Source organism: Rhodnius prolixus, unplaced genomic scaffold, assembly GCF_049639745.1.
Source record: "Rhodnius prolixus isolate KJV_2025 unplaced genomic scaffold, Rpr scaffold_9, whole genome shotgun sequence".
NCBI classification, from domain to species: domain Eukaryota; kingdom Metazoa; phylum Arthropoda; class Insecta; order Hemiptera; family Reduviidae; genus Rhodnius; species Rhodnius prolixus.
This window is the reverse complement of record NW_027411604.1, coordinates 23,512,083-23,538,003: the sequence shown is the minus strand read 5'-3', so window position 1 is coordinate 23,538,003 and position 25,921 is coordinate 23,512,083. Positions and strand designations below refer to the sequence as shown.

Below are 25,921 nucleotides of genomic sequence, written 5' to 3'. Positions count from 1 at the left end.
ATTAACAATGATTTTATTTTCACTCGCCAGATTTCATACTCAATTTGTATGGTGGGGGAATGGAACAACACAAGATGTGCGGATCTAAAGTATGCTGGCTCTGCTATTTAATAGACTGATCTTTTATTTACTAAATGTGCATCTTGAACAATTGTCTATAATTGTTTTGAAAAGTAGCATGGCTTGCAACGGTTAGACTTTTTCTGTCGCTTTTCAATGTGGACCCTCATTTAATTCTTTTGTAGCACATTCTTCTAAATTTAGTTTACCACTATCAGCAGAAGGATATACTGAATTTTTACCAAAGATATGCAATTCACAACAGTAAACTGGCAAATATTTTGCACAAGTAGTATTTTATCTGCTAAAGTTTGTTTACTACTCATAATGTTGTACTCATTAGAATTTATTGCTTTGGCTTATATTTTAATATCTCTTCTCTTTATGCCTTAAAAAGCTACCAATTGTGGCGTCATGAGCTATATACTAAAACATGCGGAATTTTAAACGCAATCTCAAATATTACAACGTATTAGTTTTAGAATCGGTCAAGTTAGTTTGTTTTTCTGAATTGGGCTTTTGCATGAAATGGAATTTTGTTCAGTTCAAGTCTTTCGTTTCCATCAGTTGTACAAATTTGAAAGGATTTTTCAAAAAAATATTCAATATATAATTTTATCTAGGACTGAAAGATAATATTATTTTCTCAAACCAAGACATTATGGAAAGTTTGTTCTAAACAAACGGTAACGCCTCCTCCGCAGTATGTCAAATAGTGGAATAGTTACCAGAAAACAACTATTTTATTGTTCTAATTAACCTCATTACTCTTGAATATACCAAATATATTCTGACCATTACTGACTTATGCTTACCCTTAGGCGTGGGCGCTAAGAAAGACTAAATTTTATAAAGTATCGTAAGAGGCTTGGGAACACGATGAGTCATAAGGAATGAACATATCCAAAATAAGGATCTACAATACCCTCAATAAGATTCCTTATGATCAATACAACACTACATTTCTAGATCACCGTTGTATTACAGTGTTTTGATAACACCACCGACTCGGTGTGAAAACAAACGACTAAAACTTTAATACCTGTAGACTTACTTCCAAATATAACAAACAGCCATGAATAATTTAAAATGCACACTTCGTATTGCACTTATCTTATTTACACAATAAAACTAACTGAGAGAAAAACTGAAGTTATTTTTTTTCCTTAAAATAAAAATTTACTCAATTGGGCATTGAGTAATACAATGATAACGTGTTATCGTATTCAAAAGTTATAGATATTTATACTAGGAAAACGGGACGTATGGCAAGCAAATTCTAACTATAATTTCCTGCTAACTTGTGAATGCCCTTACCACACTAGATCAGATGATACATTGTAACACAGTAAAAAACTGTAATGAACGAATTACGTAACAGAGTTGGCTTCGAAAGAAAAATAAATAAAATCTTTCCAAACCTGATAATATTTAAGTTTTGGCGAAGCATAAATGTTACGCATTGGTATCAGCATTGTGCCTTCAATTCAAATCATTGTCGTGTATAGAAAATAGCCCAGAAATCTGTTTTGAAATTGCAAACATTCAGGCTTTGGTAATTATACGAGGTGTGTTCAAAAAGTAACGGGAATTTTCGTTTTTTGAAAAAAATATTTATTTATTCATCTACATTAATATTGTCGCCTTCAAAGTAGTCCCCTTCGCATACAATACACTTGTGCCAGCGCTTTTTCCAATCCTCGAAACACTTCTGAAACTCGATCTTTGTGATAGCTTTCAGCTCTTTCAGCGATTCGCTTTTAATGTCATCTATGCTTGTAAAACGACGGCCTTTTAATGTTCTCTTTATGTTTGGAAATAGAAAAAAGTCACATGGAGCCATGTCTGGCGAATATGGAGGCTGGGGCATCGTTAAAGTTTTGTTTTTGGCCAAAAATTCACGAACAAGCAATGAAGTGTGAGCAGGTGCATTATCGTGGTGCAAAATCCATGAATTGTTTTGCCACAAATCCAGGCGTTTTTTTCGGATTGCTTCACGCAAACGGCGTTGAACTTGTAGGTAGTACTCCTTATTGATTGTTTGACCTTGTGGCAAGAATTCATGATGCACTATGCCATTAAAATCGAAGAACACAGTGAGCATAACCTTCACATTCGACCGCACTTGTCGAGCCTTTTCGGTCTTGGCGATCCAGAATGCCTCCACTGGGACGATTGAGCCTTAGTTTCGACATCATATCCGTAAACCCATGTTTCGTCACCTGTTATAACACGTTTCAGTAGATCCGCATCGTTGTCGACTTCATTGGGTGACTCTTGAGCAACTTCCATTCTCCGCTGTTTTTGTTCGAAATTCAACAATTTTGGAACAAATTTTGCTGCCACACGTTTCATACCCAAAACATCCGAAAAAATTCCATGGCATGAGCCAATTGATATGGCAACATCATCAGCGACTTCTCTGATTGTGATTCGGCGATCGTTCATAACCATTTCTTTCACTTTTTTCACGATTTCATCGGTTGTTGATGTGCTTGGACGTCCAGGTCGTTCGTCATCTTCAACGTTTTCGCGGCCATCTTGGAAACGCTTATACCACTCGTAAATCCTTGTTTTACTCATAGCAGACTCACCATATGCCTTTATTAACATTTCACACACTTTATTACACTTTATTTCATTTTTTACGCAAAATTTAATACAAATTCTTTGATCCATTTTTTTTAACAAACAAAAATCGCCAAGCTCGAAAAACACGTCTAACCTTAACGGCTGCCACTTAAGAAGTAAACAATAAATACTGAAAATTTTATCGTACTTCAGGGGCATGTGTACCAACATAATAAAAAAAAAAATTTTACAATCAGACTCTCCAAACCCGCGAAATTTAAAAATTCCCGTTACTTTTTGAACACACCTCGTATATAAATATTTACACTAAATAGAGCCAAACTTTTGAAATCACCACCGCTCTTGAATAAACAGTAACTTCATTCTGCAGCCTTCTTATCACATTATATTTTTAAAGTGAAGTCTATGGAGGATTTTTGGTTAGAAAAGATGGGAACCTCATTGATTCATGTTTTCTTAATTAATTTAGATCATGAAAAAACATTTTAGGTAGAGCAAAAAGAATAAAACAAATATAGGGAGACAGCTGAATGTGTACTGAAACTGAGATTTATGCTCAGGCCAAAGTTTCGCCGCAGATCAATAAATTAGAAATCTTTACAGTGTACGTAATCTCTTAGCCAACGCTATATAGTTCTCATACGGATGATTAACTACAGAGATTTCTTTAACAGATTCCTTCAGATGTTATTAAGAAGGGTCCAGTAGAAAAGAGGGTGTAGACGATCGTGAATAAAACTGAAAGAAATGTTCAAAGCCCAGCTCAATTTTAGACTACTATTCTTCTCTTGACTGCAAAGTGAGAGAATTTGGAGACTAAAGTAAGTCTAATTTTATTTTGAACTTAAATAATTACGATACTTAATCTCTATCCTTTTACTTGAAATTTCATCCATTATTTTGTAATCTATTTAAGTATTCCTTCAAAAAATAAATAATCATTAATTTTTATTTCTAACAAGCTTAACTAAAGTAATTCAATGAATAATAATCACTGTGACTCTGTTCATGCTGACAAATCACTTTTCTTACTTAATAACTGTTGCTTGACTCTTTACAAGAATAACTAAATATAGATGCGTCACAACATACAGACTGGTAAGGTTTCAAAAAGGTAGCGCGTTCAACTTCAACACCCTTCTTGTTAGCAAGGTGTGAACATAATTGCTGTTCCTACTCATTTCTACTTCGACTCTGGACTGGAATAAATGTTGCCAGTTTGACAGAGTTCAAACTCGTGTCAATTAGGCCTAAACTGGTCATAAATCGAACATGTACCCTACTTGAATGTTCTTTCAGTTATTTTCGTTTACTTTCGCATGTGGTCCGTTTTGTGGGGGCTGATTTATTTGACTGTTATATTTCGACAATTCTAATTTAGTGTTTGTCTTAATGATTAATTTATAGTAAAGCTAGTTAGGAGTTTTACATCTATAATCCCTGTTTCTTAATGAAATAAGGTCATTCTTACTTCTTGGCAAACAAATTTTAATTATTAAAAATGAAATGAGAGACATTGAACGCCTACGTTATGATCGTGGTGCCTCTCACATAATCTAAACGGTCAACAGCTGTCACTGTAAAACAGCCAATACAAAATCTTAGCACATTATTTCAGAAAAAGTAATTTAAGTAAACAAACAAATACTTATTAGCTTCTTTTAAAAGTAATTCTTTGCTGGTAAAAATTATACCAATGAAAACAAATAATAAATCAAAACAAATTAAAAACGTGCCACATTTAATTTGTTTACAGAAAAATTAAGAACATAGTTTTTTGTTTTTATGTTCCCTGGTCTTTAAGTTTTACCGAAAAATTAAGTTTAGGGGATGTGGAAGTAATTGAAAGGGGAACAAAAAAGCTCTGAGAAGACCGCCGAAGCTCTATGTAGAGAGAGACTGAATAATCATCCCAGATGGGTGTCAAGTGCTGGTAGCTGTGTCTATAATTTGCAGTATACACATGGTGGGTTCATCACTTCAGTTCTTAACTACCTCGCCCTTCTGTGACGGTCGGCACCCGTGTAGTCATTTCTCTAGCCCTCCAGCAGCGTAACTGCCAACTATTGGAACAAGTGACGCTTTGCAGTATATACTGCTTAAAGCAGTGAAACACTTTAGAAGAACGATTTTTTTTTGTTTTGTTTCGTTTGAAGCACATGGATCCTCTCAACTATGGCGCTGATAAACTTCTGGTAGAATGCCGCTTTATCCTTTCTATTCTCAAGCCACTTTTCCTTCTTAAGAATCTTCTTCTCTTTTTTAAATACAGCTTTTTGTTTTTTTTACTCCCAAGTCCTTCCACAGTCTATCTATCGGCGACTTGTATAATCGTTGGCGCCAGTGACATGGAACCCAGGGGACGTTCCTATTTTATACTCTATTTTTGTATGTGTTTCTTGCGATTTATATTTTTGTTATTTCATTTTGAAAGCTTATTTCAGACTACAAACAATCTCATGGGAATCAATAGTACAGCTAAACGATGTCAGATGTGAATCTCACTCTCTATAAGAATTAGTACAACTTTTTAAACATATAACTTTACTAAATGTTAGTAAACATGTTTTTTAGAAGTGATGTGGGACTGCAATTTTTTCCTAAAATAGGAACTCCATTGATTTTACTTGAGCACAAATGAACAAACAAATATAAAAGATAGATAGAATATTGCCTATTTCAGCCACTATTTTTTTTAAATTTTTGTCCAGCTTTCGACCTAGTACAGATCATCTTCCGAGCTTATGCTAGTAACAAAATATTTTTTACATTGTTGCATCTAACATTGGGTGTCTCTTCTGTCCTGATTGTTTACGTACTCTAAGTGATTCTATTATAGATTCTATTCTATTCTAAGTGTTAATACTGTTTAGTCTAATACTGTCAAAAGTACAGAAACAGACAGGACAGGAGACACACCAATGTTAGTTGTAACAATTTAAAAAAATATTATAATTGTCAATGGCATAAGCCCTGAAGTTGATCTAGACTCTAGGACGAAATCTTGGTAAAACAATATAAAAAAATAATGACTGAAATTGAGAATAATCTTTCTTCCTTTTGAGTAATGAAAAAAAAAAACGATGAATAATATTCTACATATTTAGGTTACACCAGCAGTTTTATTCTGATCATCATTGTCTGGCTGTCTTTGTATTCTCCATAGTCTCTGTATCCGTATTCTCTTTAAGAGAGCTTGTTTTACACTTATACCCGAAGGAATTAAGTTATAAATAATGGCTGATATTACACCCTGGAAGGACAATCAAGCAAATCACAAGTCTTTATAAGGTAAGGTATATATTTGCTCATCAACTGTAGTATTAGCCATTACTTTTTTTTTCTGTCTCAGTGCGTGTTGGTGAAAATGAAAACTGAGAGCAGCTGATCATTATAGTTATCTGCCAAAAGAGAGGTTAACAGCTACTTCAAGATGTTATCTTCATTAATAGCTCTATGTATTGAGTCAGAGGATGATAGAAACACTGAAAGAACTTCCACACAACTTCAGTTGGGAAACTTCACTCAGATTTCTGAATAAGAACATCACTTGTGCCAATAGCTTTTTCAAAGTTTGTTCATGACTTATCTAGTCAAGTTTTGCAACCCAGAAGTATTATGATATATCTTCTATACTCTTCTGAATAAGGCAAAACAGTATTCTCTGGAATTTTCTCATCGTTTAATTATCTTGTTCACTTCTTTGCAGCCTTGCTCTAAGAAATGAAAGGTAACCACTAACCTTCTTAGTTGTTTGATGACAATCTTTCCTTTGGAAATTTATGTGGTGTCATTAATTTGTACCTAGAAATAGGACATGATTCAAGAACCGAACCTTAAAGGAGTACTCGGATTAATTTCACTTAATTGGGACCTATGCCTGTCACAGAGGCATGCTTTCTTTCTTTGGTAATTTTTAAAGAAGTTCTAAATAATTTCTGTAATACTGTAACTTTTTCCATATACTAAGCGAGACATTACATCGAATGTTTTGCTAATGTCACATAAGCTAACATCAGTATTTTATTTTTGTTTTCAAAAGCTTGATCTACTATTTCATCTACTAGTTTACTAACAACCACAATAATTCTGTTCTGAAAAGTTGAAGGTTATCATCATGTTCTCTGCTATAATGTTTTCAAACTATGTTCTGTATTGTTTCCTAAATATAAGTAAAGTAGAAGCTAACTTTTTCTTGTGGCCTACATTTTGAATAAGGCAACTGATGCATTAGTTAGAATTCATGTTTGAACAAAATTCCAATTATATATAAATAATTGTAACTACTATTGCTGGATATTATATATATGTAATCAGCAAGAGAAGTTTGTGTGATTGTTTCATGTCAGATTTCTCAGTATATATATATTTATTTTTAAACAAAAAAAGATCAAAAATGGGGTCATAAAAATGTTTGTGTACTAGAGGTAGCAATTACCAATTATCTAGTTGCCTTTTTTATATATATTATATAGATGTGGCTGAGTGCTCCCTCTAAGTCCACTGCAAGAAGAGCCCATAAAATCTTACCAATATAACGTTAATTATCAGAGTGAACTAAAGCTGGCTAAGGTGCAATGTAATTGGTTGAAAGGAATTACTCCTTTTTCAGAAAGTACAAATTGCTCAATTAGTCTGCAAACTTGTCCATACCTTACAATTATTACAGACTGGTGATTATTATTTAATTACATACAAATATTATCAATTATAATTACTAAAAAATGAAAAAGAAGAAAAATATTTACTTAAAAAAGAAATTATCAATTTAACCAAAATAAATTATATAAATATTGTTGTTTTAACAAATTTTATTGTGAATTTTCAAATAATTTATACAATAATTTGGTTTTTATGCATCCTTACGTCACATCGAAAATGTTGAAGGTTGATGTTTTTATTAGACCTGCCATAGTATTGGTCAGCACTTTTATTAACTGAAGATCTTTAACTAAGTCGAGTGATATAAACTTTTTACGCAGACTTCTAAGTAAGATAACACAGATATATGCTTTTTTATAGGCTTTACAAATACTTTTATCAGAGAAGGAGTTTGGAAATACTGGAGTTCTGGTCGAGGCATAACTTGTGACCTCAAGTATAACACAAAACGTATTCATCCCAGCAGGAACTTTGGCAATAACATAATAGGAGTTTCAAGACCTACACCCAACAAAATGGAGTTTTCATAATATAAAACGAGAAATTGAAAAGTTCAAGAAGTATCTGAGATTTATTCAAACATTAAAATAACTCAGGCTACGCTTGTTTTCATTAAATTATTAGAAATAGCGGATATTTAATTATATTGAACCTTGGTGACTCTCAATAAAACACTTGAGGAACTGCTTTGAATAGCGGATTTCTTTAAGTAACATTGTTTTCATTATCTGGCAGAAATACAAATTTGTTTTTGTTTTTTAATGTACAGTAAAGTTTTTAACACGCTTTTTTTAAAAGCAGGAAAAATTTTGATCTCTTCAGTTTTTCTTGAATAGATAAAATAGAGAGTCCATTAAAAATGTTTATTAATTTTCTATACATATTAGACATCTCCAATTACTAATTCATGAAGAATAATTTCCATTCTTTACCCTACTAACTGAGAGTCCACCTGGAGTCGTTGCTGGTGCAGATCTTGGTAGTAGTAGCAAATTCGAAAGAACACTTTACCCATAATTGTCAGAACAGTTAACCGGACCAAAATCCGACTAAAAATATTTAACCATTTCACTTGCAAACTGTCATTACGACTCGGTAGTTTCAAGAGTCTTAACAATATGAGTTGATGCTGTCGATCAATTTTGAAAGAAAACACCTGCGGTATTACCTATATCAACAAGCTAGTGTCGATACTCTTGACGGAATTGATGAACGAACTTTCAGGGCCACCAAAAATTACTGATGTCTAAGTAAAACGTTCTATTTCAGACCAAAGTCTTCGAAGAACCTTTGTAAGGTGCACATTCTCGTAGGAGTAGAGAACTGGGCAAGTATGGGAATACTTTGTGGTGGCACAAAGTTTGATGGTTATATTTGTGACACTAAAAAAGTTCGTTTATTCTTAGAGCGCACAAACAAAAACTATTAATCAAATATAAAAGCACAATTAAAGCAATGTCCTCAATTTAGAAAAATATGTATTTTTAAGCATATTAATTTTAATCTGGACTTGAATTAAAATTCATAATCCTGTTTTTTAAGAAAGTAAACCCTACAATTTTCTCAATTTACTTTGCCACACATAACTCGGAAGGCTTTTTGTTTTGCTATCTGAAAACTCTTGCCTTATTTACTCAATCTGCTCCTCACAATATGATTTCAGAACGCCAAAATAGAAATAACTGTACACATAACTTGTTTTGAAACTACTTCCTTTAATTTTTTCAAAATGTGTAATATCTGTAACAATTTTTCATTCATAAACTATCACTAAGCTTGACCGGAGTAAAGTTCACGTTATTTAGCGTCTATAGTAAAATTTCTATTTTATTATTTTCAAAATTTATGTTTATTAAAACAACTTGTTAGATTATGGATAAATATTTTTAGTAGGATAGATAATATTGTCAGCATATTATACATATACGTCAGAATTAATTGTACAGGTTATATAGTGAGGTAATATTAATAATGTTGTGTGCATATTTAAACCATAAGGAAGACAAATAGTTAGTAGTACATTTAGACTTGGAAAAGAGCTGTGCCAGGTTGGGTAATCCGGGAGTCGGCACTGTCTCCCATCTTCACATTAATATGATTTAAGAGTGTAGGTCAACATTATAAAGAAATGGATACCTCTCTTCAGAGTCTATTCGGAGACAATTCCTTGCTTGCGGATTATTAGATTGATATATGAGGTATTGGTCTTTTCTACCGCCAACGTATTAATAACAGCCGATTAATGAGGTACTTCTTGCTACAGATAAATCCAAAAGCTGAGGTCGTAGCACCCAATCGACCTTCTTTCTTTATTCTTCTCATTTCATCTATCGGAGTTCTATTTCGTTATTTTATATGAGAAGGTCTGCGCAGATTATTCTCTAACATGAATATTCAGATGCCTTTTATTGTATTATCTTATCTTTTTTTTATATATATATATATAAACATTTCTCTTGCTTTTATTCCATTTTAATACTTACTGAGCTCGTAGTACTTACTTTCTTATTGCTTTGTCTACTTTCTTTCATTTAATGAAAGCATTGCAAATTTTTGAACTTTTAGATTTCACGTTAAAGTTTATTTTGACTTTTAATAACTAGTTCTCAGACACGGACGAGATGGCCTAGCGAGATCCAGTCGGTTCTATCGTGGGCTGACTCTTTAGTCTGACCAGACACACCTACTCCAAAGAATAACAGGTGAAGTAGAACTTATGGATACTTAGCACTGCTGCACAGATGGGCGTAACCATTTCCAGATTATGAGAGCTACTAAACACTAAGGGTGTTCTATTTTACTGATGGACATAGCAAAGTGAACTGCAGAGCCTTTTCACCGAGAAAGAAAGGCTCAATCTTCTTGAAGTCTAAGGAGACAACAATGTCTTTTAGTTCTTCTATACTACCTTTCTTTCCCTTTCATCAGTTTGTACCAAAGTTAAGCTCTGCTTCTAATGTAAAAAAACTTCAGAATGAAGATGTATTTTCTATTAGTTTCACCTTTATACCTTCCTTTATTTCACGAAACGAAAGCATTTTTGCTCTTGCACAAGATATTTATTTATTTACGATTTGGGCAGCCACCCAGTTTCAATTAAATATAATTGATAAAACATAATATTATGTTAGTAGTATGTCCTAGTGACTAGTAAGTGACAAATTAGTCAAAAATCAGTTATTGAAAAAATCGCTTTAAAAACTGCAATCGTAAGTGACAGCTTTTAATATAATTCTTTAATGTTCTGACTTCGTTCATTCTTAGAACACTAATTCAAAATTTGTGTTCTAACAAAGAATTCGAGTTTAATCAAAGTGTCACTTTCTTCATTAAATTTTTTTTGTTATCTTTTGAGTTAGAAAATTCGTTCGACAGTACCAGATAAGAATATCACTGTTTTCACGTTTTCCCCTAAATCTATTAGATCTAGGTTGTTGCAATGAACGAACTTTTCTTATTTTAAAGAAAATAATTGAATCTTGTAACGGAAATGAGGCAAAAAAAGTGTCAAAGTTAGATGTTTTTCAACATAAGTGACACGATCAACCGTTATGCAACTGTCCTACCGGACAGTTTTAATTCCTAGATGTACGCTGTTTATATAAATTTATTTTGATTTGTTTATAGAATCTGGAGATGTTTTTGTAAACAAAAAGAGCGTTTAATACCATCGGTTATTATTAAGAGAATAATTTTTAGAATGTAGAGGTAGTATTTTGAAGTAATGAATTGTAAATCAACTGAGGCTAGGTCATCCAGATAATTGTCGTGTACTTTTTAAAGGCAGTCTATTCAGATTTAATACAAACAATCATTGTATCTGCTGTAATTTAGGTGCCTCAGAACTCTACGTTATTTTCAGTTAGTATTTCCCATCATTTAGATCTGCTAGAAACAATTATCTGAATTTAATTGAAAATTAAGCACTAGGAAAATTTACATAATTTATTAGCTATTGATAGTTTTACTAAATTTAATTGTCTGTACTATTATGTTGTGTCAGCACTAAATTTTAGAGGGTTCAAGGTAAATATTGAAAAGTAAAACGTAGTGAATTAGTTTTGTTTCTAAATTTTAGTTCTTTTACTTTGCCATTAAATCGGTTATCTTTTTATATAAGTAGCAATTTTAAATGTATCTTTTTTTGCTTTCAATTTAATTTTACGATGAGTAATTACTTTTTACTTAATTTAATTTCTGTAACCAATGCTTCATTTGCACAGGGTATACTCTGAAAACAAATGAAAACTGTACTATACTACCATCTGTTAGATTAAGTACAAGTATTAATCTATATTTATCGTTTAATTCTATAAAAATTGTTAGTGCAGCCCCACTGCATGTAAGTGCAGATTTTTGGATCCATCACTAAGTAGAAGATATAATGTTAACCTGAATATTTTCTAAAAATGTATAAGACAAGCCAGATTAATGTCTCCCACTCTTTCTAGAAACTTAAAATCGGATCTTCTTGACATATCCCAATGAATATAATTAATTCCACTCATTAAGCTACTGGTATTAAACTGTTCTAAGCTCTAAATAAGGAGCAGAATTTTAATCCTTCTTCTATAATATAATATTCATACAAGTTTGTTGGAGATTGCATACTGTTGCACAGAAAGGAATTCTTCAGTGAAATGAACAATTTAAAAAAATTAAAGTGATTGATAATGTTAAAGAATTAATAAAGTATGTAGGAGCTGACACTGAATTTAAAATGAAGAATTGACGATTCTTAATACGAACCAACTCATTTATTTATTATCCTGTGAGAAATGTTTTAAATAATCATTAATTTGCTTAAATATTTTTGTGTTGGGATTTCACAGTTCAGCATAGAGTTTTTACAACTAACTGTCTTAAGACTCCTAATTTATATTTTAATCCTTTCTTAACTAAAATTATAGTAAATTAAAGTAATGCCTATCTCTTCAAGCTGATTTAAATTCTACTTACCGAATCAGATGTTATGGAAAGTGTTGGAACCAAATACTATACGAGGGGGTACCCAAAAAAAACTGGAATTATTTTTTAAAAGCTATTTATTTACAAATTTTTTACAGAACAACCATATCCCCTTCAAAATACTCTCCATTACAACTAATACATTTGTCCCACCGGTGCTTCCACTGTTCGAAACATTTTTTGTAGCCATCTTTAGAAATGGCTGACAGCTCCTTCTTCGTTTTTTTCTTGACCTCTTCAATGTTGTCAAATCGGTGACCTTTCATGCCCTTTTTCATGCGTGGAAATAAGACAAAGTAGCACGGAGCCAGGTCAGGCGAGTAAGGTGCGTGGGGCAGCGGAACCATGCCATTTATAGCCAAAAACTGTGTAACAGAGATGGCTCTGTTACAATGCAGGTGCATTGTCGTGGTGGAAGAACCAGTCTCCTGTTTGCCACAAATCGGGTCTTTTTTGGCGAACACTATTGCGCAATCTTTTCAAAACTTCCAAATACAAGGTTTGATTGAGACGGTCTGACCTGGGGGGGACAAACTCTGAATGGACTACGCCTTTGGCATCAAAAAAGCAAATCAGCATTGTTTTGATGTTTGACTTGACTTGACGACATTTTTTTGGTCGGGGTGAAGATGACGTCTTCCATTGGCTCGACTGTTGCTTTGTTTCTGGGTCATAACCATAGCACCATGACTCATCACCAGTAATGACCTTTGACAGAAAGTCTGGATCAGTTTCAAGCTGTTGTTTCAAAGCACGACATGTTTCAACTCGATGTACTTTTTGATTGTCAGTCAGAACTCGAGGAACAAACTTGGCAGCAACCCTTTTCATCCCCAAATCTTCCGTTAAAATTCGCTGAACCGAGCTCCAAGATAACCCACTACTCTCTGACAGTTGATCAATTGTCTGTCGACGGTCTGTGAACACCAGCTCTCGAATTTTTTCAACATTTTCGTCGATTCGGGCAGTTGATGGACGTCCAGAACGAGGTTTGTCATCAATCGACATGTCGCCATTTTTAAACCGAGTAAACCACTCGTATACTTGAGTTTTTCCCATAGCGTCATCTTTGTAAGCTGTTTTCAACATTAAAACACTTTCAGCAGCATTTTTGCCGAGTAGAAAACAAAATTTCAGAGCTGCACGTTGTTCACTTAAACTTGCCATCATAAAAAACGAAAAAAGAGCAAAACAGCGCTGGTAAAAACAATCACTGCAGATGAACAGAAAAAGCCAGGCAGACAACACAGGCAGGACTGAACTGGCAAGGAATTGCGCTATACACGTCTAGCGGCAGAAATGCGTACTATAAGCTCCATGCGCGGCAACGCAATTCCGGTTATTTTTGGGTACCCCCTCGTATGTTATTAATCTTTTCTAAAAACATTATACAAAATTATTAGTTATAATATTAGTTATATTATAAATTATTAGGGACTCACTGGTTACCAGTCACTTATGATACGTTTTGTGAACTAAAACCAGTCGCTACTCAAAACCCTTACGACTTACTTAGGTTGCATGATAGTTTTTTTTTTTTATATTCAATGAATTTTAGCAGATACATTTTTCAATTAAAAGCAATCTTTAGTTATTGTTAGATTTTGTTTGCCATGAAAATTGATTTTAACGAAGAGTTCTGCGACGGTAGTACTTCTTTTCAAAAGTCTTCCATTGTAGCGAACATTCATTGAAATCATCTATAATTCAGAGTTTGAAAAAAAATAATGAGAATTTGAGTAAGAAAGTGTTTACATGGTTTACAATAACACCGAGATGTGTTACCTCGAGAGGTGCCGAAAGGATGGATTTTTGACTGATCCATAACGGAATTTTCCACAACTAGACTACAAAAGAAACTACAGAACAAGATATAATAACAATTTTGAATGTCTTTTCGGTTCTTTTACGTTGATTTTCGTAGGTACACTGCAGAAAATGACCTAGTGGTTCAAAACGTAAAAGAATTGTTTTTCTAAAATAAAATATTGACTGTAAGTTTTTTACATTTTGAAGAAGCTCTTCCATCACCAACAAAGTTTTGGACAATAAGTCATCATTTTGTAAGCAGATTACACGTGCTACTGTAGGGATTGTGAATAGGTTCACGGAGACGAAGTAGACAAATCTACTGAGGCAGAAACGAATAAGACAACTCAAGAGTTAGTTTAAAGAGTTGATTAGGTCTCAACAATTATAGACTTATGAGAAGGAACTTATAGACTGAAAACAGATCTGGGCAAACATGGTGGACAATCTGAAACACTGTAAAGGCAATTTTATAAGAAAATAATAATAATAATACTTGTTACGTGAGTCTGATAAGCGAAACAAATTCCTGATGAAAAAATTTTGCTTTTCAGAAAATTTTTAAGTTTTAAATAAATAATAACTATGGGACCTTCTGAGCTAGACGGACAGGTAAGTTTGATAAGCTATCTACTTGGTGGCAGGAAGCCATTAGATAACTTACTTAATGTAAATTATTAGCAATAACTATTATCTAGATAGAAAGAAGTAGAAGTGGGGGAATAAACAACATGCTTGACGTATGATAATAATATCAAATTGTCCCCATATAAACGTAATGGTCATTTAACTTTGATAACCTTATCTTTACAAAACTGGTAACTATGGTATTCTTGTCGGAAAGCACGGATCGTTCTTAGTTTATATTAGTAAATCGAGGTTAGCGCAATCTCACGATTAGTTGATACGGTGTTAGTCTGGATTTGCAGGCAAATTTAGGTTCTATCAGTGTTTTCTCTTGATAAATTAGATTAAAAGAAAGCTTCGAGATAAGTTGAAGTTATAACCAAAAAACACTTTTCTTTTTGATCTTCTGAATTTTATAACTAATTATTTAAGAAAGAAAATTAAATTAGAGAAAACCTCAAACGTAATGTGTGTTTGAATTTATCGTTGTTAATTTTCGATGAAAAATCCGTCGAACTTCAAGTGCAACTTTAAGGGAAACAAACTTTTCCGCTTTTCCCTATTTCTTGGAAAGGCTCGGACATTTAAAGAGCATCATTTGCTCAGAATTTTAACCTATCCAGTCACCAATTCACGCTGCATGATTTGAATGAAATGAAATTATACACCACTTTGTAGACGATCCCGTATTCCGAGTTAGATTCTAGATTCCTTGTGTTTTGGTTGGTAAAGGGTTTTGCTTTTCAAAGATTGTCGATTTTCTGGTTAAGTTAGACAAACTTTCCAGGTTCATACAAAAATACTGGAAGATTGGATCGCCATGTACCAATCTTCCTTCTAGATCCTTTAGTAGGCGTATTCACTTAAGATTATCTAACATTCTCTGGCTGGAATTTGTCTTACTTTTCACTGATGCTCCGATACCCTATTTTCGAGATGATGGAACACGAGGAACAATGCGCAGCATTTGCCTTCGTTTCTTTTCTGACGAGTGCCTTATTTTCACGCAAACATCATCGTATAATGTCCGCGAAAGTTATCAGCGAAAGTATATAGATTTACAACATAGTTCTATTCAAATAAAACCATTCAGATCCGCGTTTGTTTGCTTTAGACCTGATAAAATCTTTTGGCAAGGAATCGAATACTGGAATCGGATTTAGAATTACGTGCATAATATCCATAAAGAACAATATGTGTAGTAGAGTCTTTGATATTTTGATTTAAAAACATTAAGGATTCTTCTCTTTGCCAACCAAACAAGGTTGGACAAAAATAGTTCGTTCACAGTAATATTTTTTGGCTTCTTACCTTTTTCAGGTCATCCAATCTCAAAGGCCTTCCTATATTTTTCAACTCTATAAGTTGAAATCCTCGATCCATTTCCGTAATACCAGATCTCGCTCATCTGATCTCTATATTCCCTAACACCGTACCTCATCCTTTGACAAATCCTTTAGGATACGTGCTACCTCTCTCTGGAACTCCTTGCCTTCATCTGTCCGCCATGCTCCTACCCTATCTATCTTTAAATCTCGTCTATTCAGTTATCTCTTTTCAATTCAGCTCCCTTCGAAATTCTAATTGTTTTAATTTATTTCCTTAATTTCTGCTGTTATTTTTATTTGCACTTTTTGTAAATACTTATTTATTTATTTATTTTCTTTCAATCACAGGCCAAACTATTAAGGCCTCTATTTGTACCTGTATTTATTCTTAGGGGACAATTGTCCCAGAATAATAAATTTCTTTTCTATTTCTATTTCTATTCTAATAACTTAAAACTAAGTATAATGCTACCCAAAAAATTATGCGGTGAACTACTAAATAAATGAAGTGAAACAACAATTCTGATATAGAGCGTTAGATCATATAGATTCATCTCATGTCAAAACAAAAGATCAGTCACCAATAGTGACGTAAGTATCTCTAAAGGTGGAGCCTATTTATTCAGGTTAAGCAGAAACGGTCCTTCTAAATATACACTCACACTAAGGTAGTTTTTGTCGGGCCCATTGTTTGTTAGCATCATCACACATCTTTAGACTTCTACCACAGAAGGTAATTACCAAACAGTGTGATCAGATAAAGATGGGAGGACTTCACCAATTAGCCCCACTCCGAACATAATGTTTGGGCCCTCATATCTTTCAGACAAATTGTATTCCGTCCCCCATCTGTGTGCACCTCCTTACTGCCACTTTTATGTCTTTCTTTAAAATGTTAAGCGAGGAAAAATCGTCATTTGATCCGATTCCATTAGGCGCTGTGTCTAGTTTTTATTCTGTAGTTATTTTTGAAGTCAGGAATATCATGTCTTTTTTTGGAGGGGGATTTATCTGTGAATCTAAATCTTTGTAGTAGAATGAGTACTTGATAAAAATAAAATTGGCAAACACTTTTAAAGTAGCTCTAATTAGTATGTAAAAATGGAAATTAGTTCTTTAAGTCGACAATCACATGCGTGATATTAACCTTTTTAGACGTAAAAGAATATCTTATCTAAAATTGTATCACGCATTGTATGAAACGGGGAATACTCTTGAGCTTATTTTCGTTAAAATTTGATGGCTCTTTTTGCAAGGCGAGCGAATGTTATGGTTTCTTAAGTTCCATAGATTCTATGTAGGAAGGTATTCTAGGACCCTGACTGTATTTTCAGTCATTTTTTTTATCTATTTCTTACAACTCACCTATCCCGTTGATAATAGAACTTCTAAATATAATTTTTGCATTCAGCCGCCTTGTATTCATTTGTAAATCGTTCCTCAGAAACGTAATCTTCGACAACAAGTTCTATCCTATCAACATTGGTTCTTTATGACAGTTTATCGAGCCCTGGTTACCATCCCCAGGGTACCGTCAAAGGACCTCAACCATTTACTGCATTAATAGTGCAGTCATCAAAGCGTTGGAATAAAACGAACAGTTCTAGCAATTGGTAGGATAAAACCTCTAATAGCCTAGTTTATAAAGGCATAACTCCAAGGTTGGGAGACCATCCCAAAGAATAAAAGTCCTGTCTGCAACGTATTGGCCTGTATAAGAATTGGTCAGTTTATCTGGCTGAGAGTGTAACACTAAAAACTCGTCTCTTTTACCCAGAAGAAGTCTTTTCCCAAATCCCATTTTAAACAAACAGGAGAGGTGCTACATCTTCTGGATGCCACAACAAATTTTTGGGTGAAATAGACTTACTATCCAACCTCCACGAAAGCCGACAGTCTAAGGAAATTCTTGGCCAGTCAAAAACGGCTATAGTTGGTTTTAGCAGGTCCTGGATCCGCCAGTTGGTCCAGGTGTTGAGCGGACATACGAATTTAGCGTACCATCTTTTCAAATGCGGCCTTACCCAGTCGCCAATTTGCGTTGGCTGTGGTGAGTCCAATGAGACTGTGCGGCACTTTGTAGAGATGTCCGGTTTACTCTAAAACTAGATTACTCTTCTTCGGAAGGTCAAATGTCTCCCTACTGGAGATTGTAGCATCTGGTAATCTTAACTTTCTAGGTTAATTCTGTGCACTGGATGATTGAGTCGCCATGCTCCCTAGTTTATTAGTTTATTGTACTGCTATCCGGAAACTCTTAGCCGGATTTATTGGTCTTGAAGCCCCGGAATCTCTTAAGAGATGAGGGGTGGACGGGGAACAATGGGCATTTTGGATTTCCCGTGTTCCTTCCCCTATTTGGTGGAACCGCCCTTCTAATACAATCTACAACCTCCACGAAATCTTATCTACTTACGTCCAAATTCATGATTAGAGAATTATGTTAGAATGCAGACAACTTATGAATTCTTATTTCTATACATGTGAAGAATTGGTAAGGCATTTAATCTTGTATTTGAACTGGAATTTCTTAAAAAATTTATGCAGTCTAGTTCATGTTATTGAAAAACTTTTATTTTTTCATAAATTGGAGGTGTTTCGAACCCTAAAACCTTCCTTGGTTTAAGCCTTTACATAGCACCACCTTAGGTGACTAGGTCATTTTCAGAGCTTATCCTTATTAACAATTGGACATAGTTATGCAAAAAAGAACCAACCAACAAAAACTCTTTTTCGAGTAAATGAGGTTTAAAGTTTAACTGCAATAATTAATTCTAGCTAACTTTTGGTTCTTTACAGTTAACTCATTTTTCGAGCAATAATTATAACTTATTTAAAGAGCGCAATCATTTTCAGTTACTATCAGTTTATTTCTCAAATTTTCTGAAAATGTTACTTGGTTCTTTTTTGCAGAAAACAATATAGGGAGAAAAATAAAAGTCTATCGAAATTTTCATATAATTTTTTGTAAAACTGAACAGAATTCAATCTTTCCAAACTAAATTAAATTTTAAAATTAAAAAAAGTATGTAAAATATATTATTTTAATCATCTTCTGGTGTGAAATCTAGGTTAGCGCCAAATCCATCTATATAATCTTTTTCGTACTTATCAGCAAATAAATCACGGTAAAAAGAAAGACAATCATTCGGAATAAGATACAAAATAGATTTTATATCATTTATTTTAGGTGCTGAATTTATGAAACTTACTAAGATTCATTAGGGCGTTCATTTGCCTTTAGTATACTTTTGTTTGTATTATTATCCTTATCCAAAGTATTAGTACTTACCATTTCCAACATGTTTGCAAATAAGTTAGTATTATTTTAATTCATTGATTGATAACTGTTAGTTAAAGATGACTTATCTAAGTTTAAACTGGTATTATCCGGGGGCCCTGGCCCCCCGCTGTCTGCCGAAATTTCACTCTATCGATGAAACTTACTAAGATTTATGGGGAGAATTCGGAGGCAATGTAACACCCTCGGAAAATAACTATATACAAATACAAATAAAACCACAGCGCACGGACAATATCACTCACGACCAACTTTGGTCCTCCGCAATCAACCGCAGATACACCCAGTCTAGGAATAAATGTTTTAAGCTCAAAATTAGCACAAAAAACGATTGAAATGATTAAATTAAATATTGAACACTAAGAAAATATTTTCTGTAAATTCACTATTTTAGCAAACCATAGAAACTGTGATCTCATCTTAGTGCAATATTAACGCGTTTCGTAGAGATCCTATGTTAAAATGTTAAAACTTGCATTGGTTCTCATTGTACGAGGGTCGTTTGAAAAGTCCGTGCAAAAATAAAAACTACTTAATTTTTTGTGGTAAACCTTTTTTATTTTTCAACATAGTCTCCTTTTAGGCTTATACACTTCGTCCAACGCTGCTCTAGTTTGTTGATCCCTTCCGAATAATAGGATTTGTCCAAGTCTGAAAAATAGCCATTCGTTTCTGCAATCACCTCCTCGTTTGTATAAAATCTTTTTCCCACCAGCCATTTCTTCATATTGGGGAACAAATAGTAGTCCGAGGGAGCCAAGTCTGGAGAATAGGGGGGATGTGAAACGAGTTGGAACCCTATTTCCATTAATTTTGCGACCACAACTGCTGAGGTGTGAGCTGGTGCGTTGTCGTGATGGAAAAGGACTTTTTTGTGGGCCAATCGTGGGCGTTTTTCTTGCTGCTCGGTTTTCAAACGGTCCAATAACGATGAATAATATGAACCTGTAATAGTTTTACCCTTTTCCAGATAGTCGATGAGGATTATTCCTTACGAATTCCAAAAGACAGTCGCCATAATCTTTCCGGCCGAAGGAACGGTCTTCGCCTTTTTTGGCGCAGATTCCCCCTTGGTAACCCATTGTTTAGATTGTTCTTTGGTCTCAGGAGTGTAGTGATGTATCGTTGTTTCATCCACACTGACGAAACGACGCTTAAAGTCCTGCGGATTCTTCTGGAATAGCTGCAAACCGTCCTTGCAACACTTCACACGATTTCGTTTTTGGTCAAGCGTGAGCAATCGCTGCACCCATCTTGCGGATAGCTTTGTCATGTCCAAATGTTGATGCAAAATATTATGTACCCGTTCATTCGAGATGCCCACAGCACTAGCAATCTCACCCACCTTCACTCTTCTGTCATCCATCACCATATCATGGATTTTATCAATGATTTCTGGAGTAGTAACCTCAACAGGGCGTCCAGAACGTTCAGCGTCACTTGTGCCCATATGGCCACTCCGAAAATTTTGAAACCACTTATAAACTGTTCTAATCGAAGGTGCAGAGTCACCATAATGTTTATCAAGCTTCTCTTTAGTCTCCTAAGGCGTTTTGCCTTTCATAAAGTAGTGTTTAATCAACACACGAAATTCTTTTTCGTCCATTTTTTGAAAATCACTCGACTTCCTCGATTCAAACGAATGCCAAACACAAAGAAATAGACCGATCTGGCTGAAACTTGGTGTGTGTTCTTCCAAGAGATGCTACTAACTAAACATAACCTCGATACGCGCCAGTGGTGCTATCTCTCTGACTTTGCACGGACTTTTCAAACGACCCTCGTATATTGAACCGAACCAACCCACATGCAGTAATTCACTAGTTTGCAAAACAGATCCAAGCTGTTTGGTTCTGTTTTATATAACTTCCATATTATTTTGCAAAGAAGAACCAAGTTACTTGGTTCTGTTGCGTTAAACTTTAAATCTTCAAATATAATTTGTGGTTTGGTTCACAATGTCATTTATATCATAAAAACGATAGTAATGGCTTGGTTCTTTTTTGCTAAATTTAAAATAGGCTTTTAGCAACCTATATTCATCATAAACTCAATTTGAGCATACATGTGGGTTGGTTCCTTTTTGCATAACTATGTCCAATTATAATATTTTTTACATTTTTAACATCAAAGGTTGGTGTGTCTTCTGTCCAGACTGTTTAGGTTCTGTTTCAGTATTTTTTCCATATAGATTGATGAATCAGTCACCAAAAATGATGAACAATACCTACTCTAAAATTAAGCTTCTTTTAAATTTTGGTATCTTACATTTTTCTCAGAATTAGTCTGGAAGAACTGTTTTAATTTTTTCCCAAGAGAACTGTGACGTGGTCTTAACACTAAACACAATTAGACTTTATTCGTTTTTTTACAAGAGGACAGTATCGCCTATTTTTGGAAATCCTAATTTTTTTTTAGAATCTAACATCTTTTGAACAACTTTTTGTGTTAACAATTGAAATGTTGCTAGAAAGACTATCGTTTCCATTTGTTTTATTCAATATTTGTTGGTATTTCTTTTTTGATAACTTTAGAGATAAGAATAATAAATATAATTCTGGAAGTTATGTTATAAATGCCTAAAAGTGTATGAGACTAATTAAATATGTTATCAGTTGAAAGGTTTGTGGCGTGTTCCACAGATATTACAGAGTGCGGCCATTTTGACCAGTAGATCAATATATATTACCTTTCTTATTTTTTCAGCGCTCAATAGTATCATCTCGTTGTTGTTGAAATTAAGGGAGAATTTTCTGTAAATTTTCTTGATTATGTGGTACCAAATTTACAAATGTGTGGTTTTATCTTAAATACAAGAGATTTTTGGGCTTCTGACGAAGGAATACCAGTTTCAGGAAATTTGGGCTTCACTTAAATATGAATATTACTTAATGCTGATACTGGAAGAAAAGAGATTAGCTCAATTAGTAGCGCAAGAAGACTCTAAGAAGGAGGTCTCAGGTTTGAATAATTGGATAAATAGCAAGAATTTATTGAATACTAAATCAACAATCAAATTACCGAAAAATATTGCACAATTTTGATTATTGTTTACAAATTTGCAAAAAGGTTAAGGAGCAAAAAGTATAAACACTTGTTTTATTGAAGCAGATGATTACCTTCTGGAACCTTTACTTTCTAATGACAGATTAAACTAGTATTTCTTACTTATCACTTTATCAACAATTTATTACTGAACAGAATTTAGAGATACGAGGGGGTACCCAAAAATAACCGGAATTGCGTTGCCGCGCATGGAGCTTATGTAGTACGCATTTCTGCCGCTAGACGTGTATAGCGCAATTCCTTGCCAGTTCAGTCCTGCCTGTGTTGTCTGCCGGGCTAGTTCTGTTCATCTGCAGTGATTGTTTTTACCAGCGCTGTTTTGTTCTTTTTTCGTTTTTTATGATGGCAAGTTTAAGTGAACAACGTGCAGCTCTGAAATTTTGTTTTCTACTCGGCAAAAATGCTGCTGAAAGTGTTTTAATGTTGAAAACAGCTTACAAAGATGACGCTATGGGAAAAACTCAAGTATACGAGTGGTTTACTCGGTTTAAAAATGGCGACATGTCGATTGATGACAAACCTCGTTCTGGACGTCCATCAACTGCCCGAATCGACGAAAATGTTGAAAAAATTCGAGAGCTGGTGTTCACAGACCGTCGACAGACAATTGATCAACTGTCAGAGAGTAGTGGGTTATCTTGGAGCTCGGTTCAGCGAATTTTAACGGAAGATTTGGGGATGAAAAGGGTTGCTGCCAAGTTTGTTCCTCGAGTTCTGACTGACAATCAAAAAGAACATCGAGTTGAAACATGTCGTGCTTTGAAACAACAGCTTGAAACTGATCCAGACTTTCTGTCAAAGGTCATTACTGGTGATGAGTCATGGTGCTATGGTTATGACCCAGAAACAAAGCAACAGTCGAGCCAATGGAAGACGTCATCTTCACCCCGACCAAAAAAATGTCGTCAAGTCAAGTCAAACATCAAAACAATGCTGATTTGCTTTTTTGATGCCAAAGGCGTAGTCCATTCAGAGTTTGTCCCCCCAGGTCAGACCGTCAATCAAACCTTGTATTTGGAAGTTTTGAAAAGATTGCGCAATAGTGTTCGCCAAAAAAGACCCGATTTGTGGCAAACAGGAGACTGGTTCTTCCACCACGACAATGCACCTGCACACACAGCCATCTCTGTTACACAGTTTTTGGCTAAAAATGGCATGGTTCCGCTGCCCCACGCACCTTACTCGCCTGACCTGGCTCCGTGCGACTTTTTCTTATTTCCACGCATGAAAAAGGGCATGAAAGGTCACCGATTTGACAACATTGAAGAGGTCAAGAAAAAAACGAAGAAGGAGCTGTCAGCCATTTCTAAAGATGACTACAAAAAATGTTTCGAACAGTGGAAGCACCGGTGGGACAAATGTATTAGTTGTAATGGAGAGTATTTTGAAGGGGATAAGGTTGTTCTGTAAAAAATTTGTAAATAAATAGCTTTTAAAAAATAATTCCGTTTTTTTTTTTGGGTACCCCCTCGTATACTAACTTAAACTCAATTTTTCATTGGTCTATTTTAAACTGAACTAATTACTTAGCCAATCGCCCACAATTAAATTTCTTATATTAGTAATAGTGTTTATTTAATGTTCTGTTATAAATGTCTAAAATTTTTAATGAACCGGTTTTTCTAATCTCCCTAACCTTGACGTGTTCATTTATATTAAAGCTTACTTTCTTTTTCAATCTTTAGAATTTACATTTTTGAGAATACTACGATTACATTTTTTAACAAATAGCCGGCCGATTCTGTTTCCGTTCTAAGAAATACCACCAGCTTTTTTTTCAGCTAACATTCTGCTGATATAAAAATAAATAATGGTAACAGACAGAATTAATAAATGAAATATTCTTTTTATGTTAAATATTAAATTAAAACAAACAAAAATGGATTAACATTTTTAAAAATAGATATTTTTGGAGGCTTTATCATACAATAAATAAATACAATTATATTTATTCAATATACAATTTTATTTAATATTATATTTATCCAAAGTTAAAGAGAAACACTAAAAATCAAGTATTCCGTCTGTTTTTGTTTGAAATCTTAAACCTGTCTCAGATAATATGAAAAAGTAACTTTTAGAAAACAAAGCCTTCACAATCCTACGTTAGAAACGAAATACAGTAAAAGCACTTTATTCGCGGGGTATATGTTCCATAAATATGCCGCGAATACAGAAACCGTGAATACGGAATGGTAATTTATATGGGATTATAGGGGATACGTTCCTAGCTGACAAAATAAAAAAAAACTAATATATAAAAAAATCAATTTAATTGAAGTTTTTGAACATTTTGATTAATTATCTTAAGGCTTAGGCAATGGTTTGAAGAATATTGTAATTTTCTCTTGCTTGGCAGTTTTTAAAAGCTTTTGTTTGCAGTCAAAGTTTGAACTTGCCACTACAACTACCATCAGGTTCTTTAAAATGAGCGTAAAGATACTTTGCCTTCTCCCGGACCATTGGACCACTCAGGGGCACCCTTTTTTTGGATGCGGTCTTCGATCCATAATGACAACGCCACTTCCATTTTTTTCTATTGCTGGATCACGAACAATTTTCGCTGACAGTGAAGTTGAAGCTACAGACGATCTTATTTTATCTTCGGATTTTTTTATCGATCGTACAGTTGATTCGTTGACATTGAATGAGCGTGATATGGATGCAAATGACTCTCCAAGGCGTAAGCGATCAAGCATTTCTATTTTCACTTTAAGCGGTATCACAGATTTTTTTTCGTGTCGAAACTCGTTTCTTATTTTTTTTAGTTGACATTATAAATTAGAAAAATAGCGGTAGAGACGTGTTACTGGATCACAATTTTTGTAAAGAATGTGAAAGACGAAACAATAAAACACGCAAAGCTGCTTTTACCATAGAACGGATCAGCAACATTTAAAAATATACTTTATTCATTGAGTAATAAGGTTGCTTTCATTCTGTGCGTTTACATTCTCAAAAACACCGATCGCGGCGAAGGCGGCTTATGACAAAGTCCTCGGCGATATCATTTAACAATATACTTTAGGCAAAGTTGTAATAAGATCTATTTTACTTTTTTTATTAGTCCATTTGACGGCATTTACAAAGGATATTGGGTTGGATACCTATTGGAATCCTTTTATTATCATAGTGTACTTCCGCGAATATAGGAATTGGGTCGCATTTTTTTAATCCGCGAATAGTGAAAACGCGAATGAAGGAAGCGCGAATAAGAAGCTTTTACTGTATAATAAATAATGTAATTTATAACGAATAAATTGAAATGTAGATTAGAAGAAAAACGCTTTTACTTGTCCGACAGCTTATTTCTACCACTCAGAAATCAATAATGATTGAATTAAACCACAATGCGTGGGCTAAGATATTTAATATACGTGTTATTGGAATGTTGAATAGTTAGTTTTATTTATTTTTTTAGCAAAATCACTAGAAATTTTGGTGAGAACAACAACAACAAATGGGAAATTGGAGAGGAACAATTGTTATTCAATGTTACTGAACAGAA

The 25,921-nt window shown here is 34.0% G+C and overlaps 1 protein-coding gene and 1 long non-coding RNA gene across 7 annotated transcripts in view; one reads left to right on the top strand and one right to left on the bottom strand.

Moving 5' to 3' along the window:
• Window positions 1-25,921, bottom strand: part of LOC141454139 (GATA-binding factor 5-B-like) — a 96,939-nt gene that overhangs the window by 6,865 nt on the left and 64,153 nt on the right. The gene's annotated exons all lie outside the window — the stretch shown is intronic.
• LOC141454140 (uncharacterized) lies at window positions 1,327-8,553 on the top strand. 4 transcript variants are annotated; one of them, XR_012458471.1, is made up of 5 exons: window positions 1,328-3,256; window positions 3,327-3,473; window positions 5,760-5,943; window positions 7,128-7,325; window positions 7,675-8,553. It is a non-coding gene; the product is annotated as an uncharacterized lncRNA (long non-coding RNA). The 4 variants fall into 4 exon arrangements; XR_012458473.1 differs by lacking the exons at window positions 5,760-5,943; window positions 7,128-7,325 and adding an exon at window positions 6,005-6,382 and having other exon boundaries at window positions 1,327-3,256; XR_012458470.1 differs by lacking the exon at window positions 7,128-7,325 and having other exon boundaries at window positions 1,337-3,256.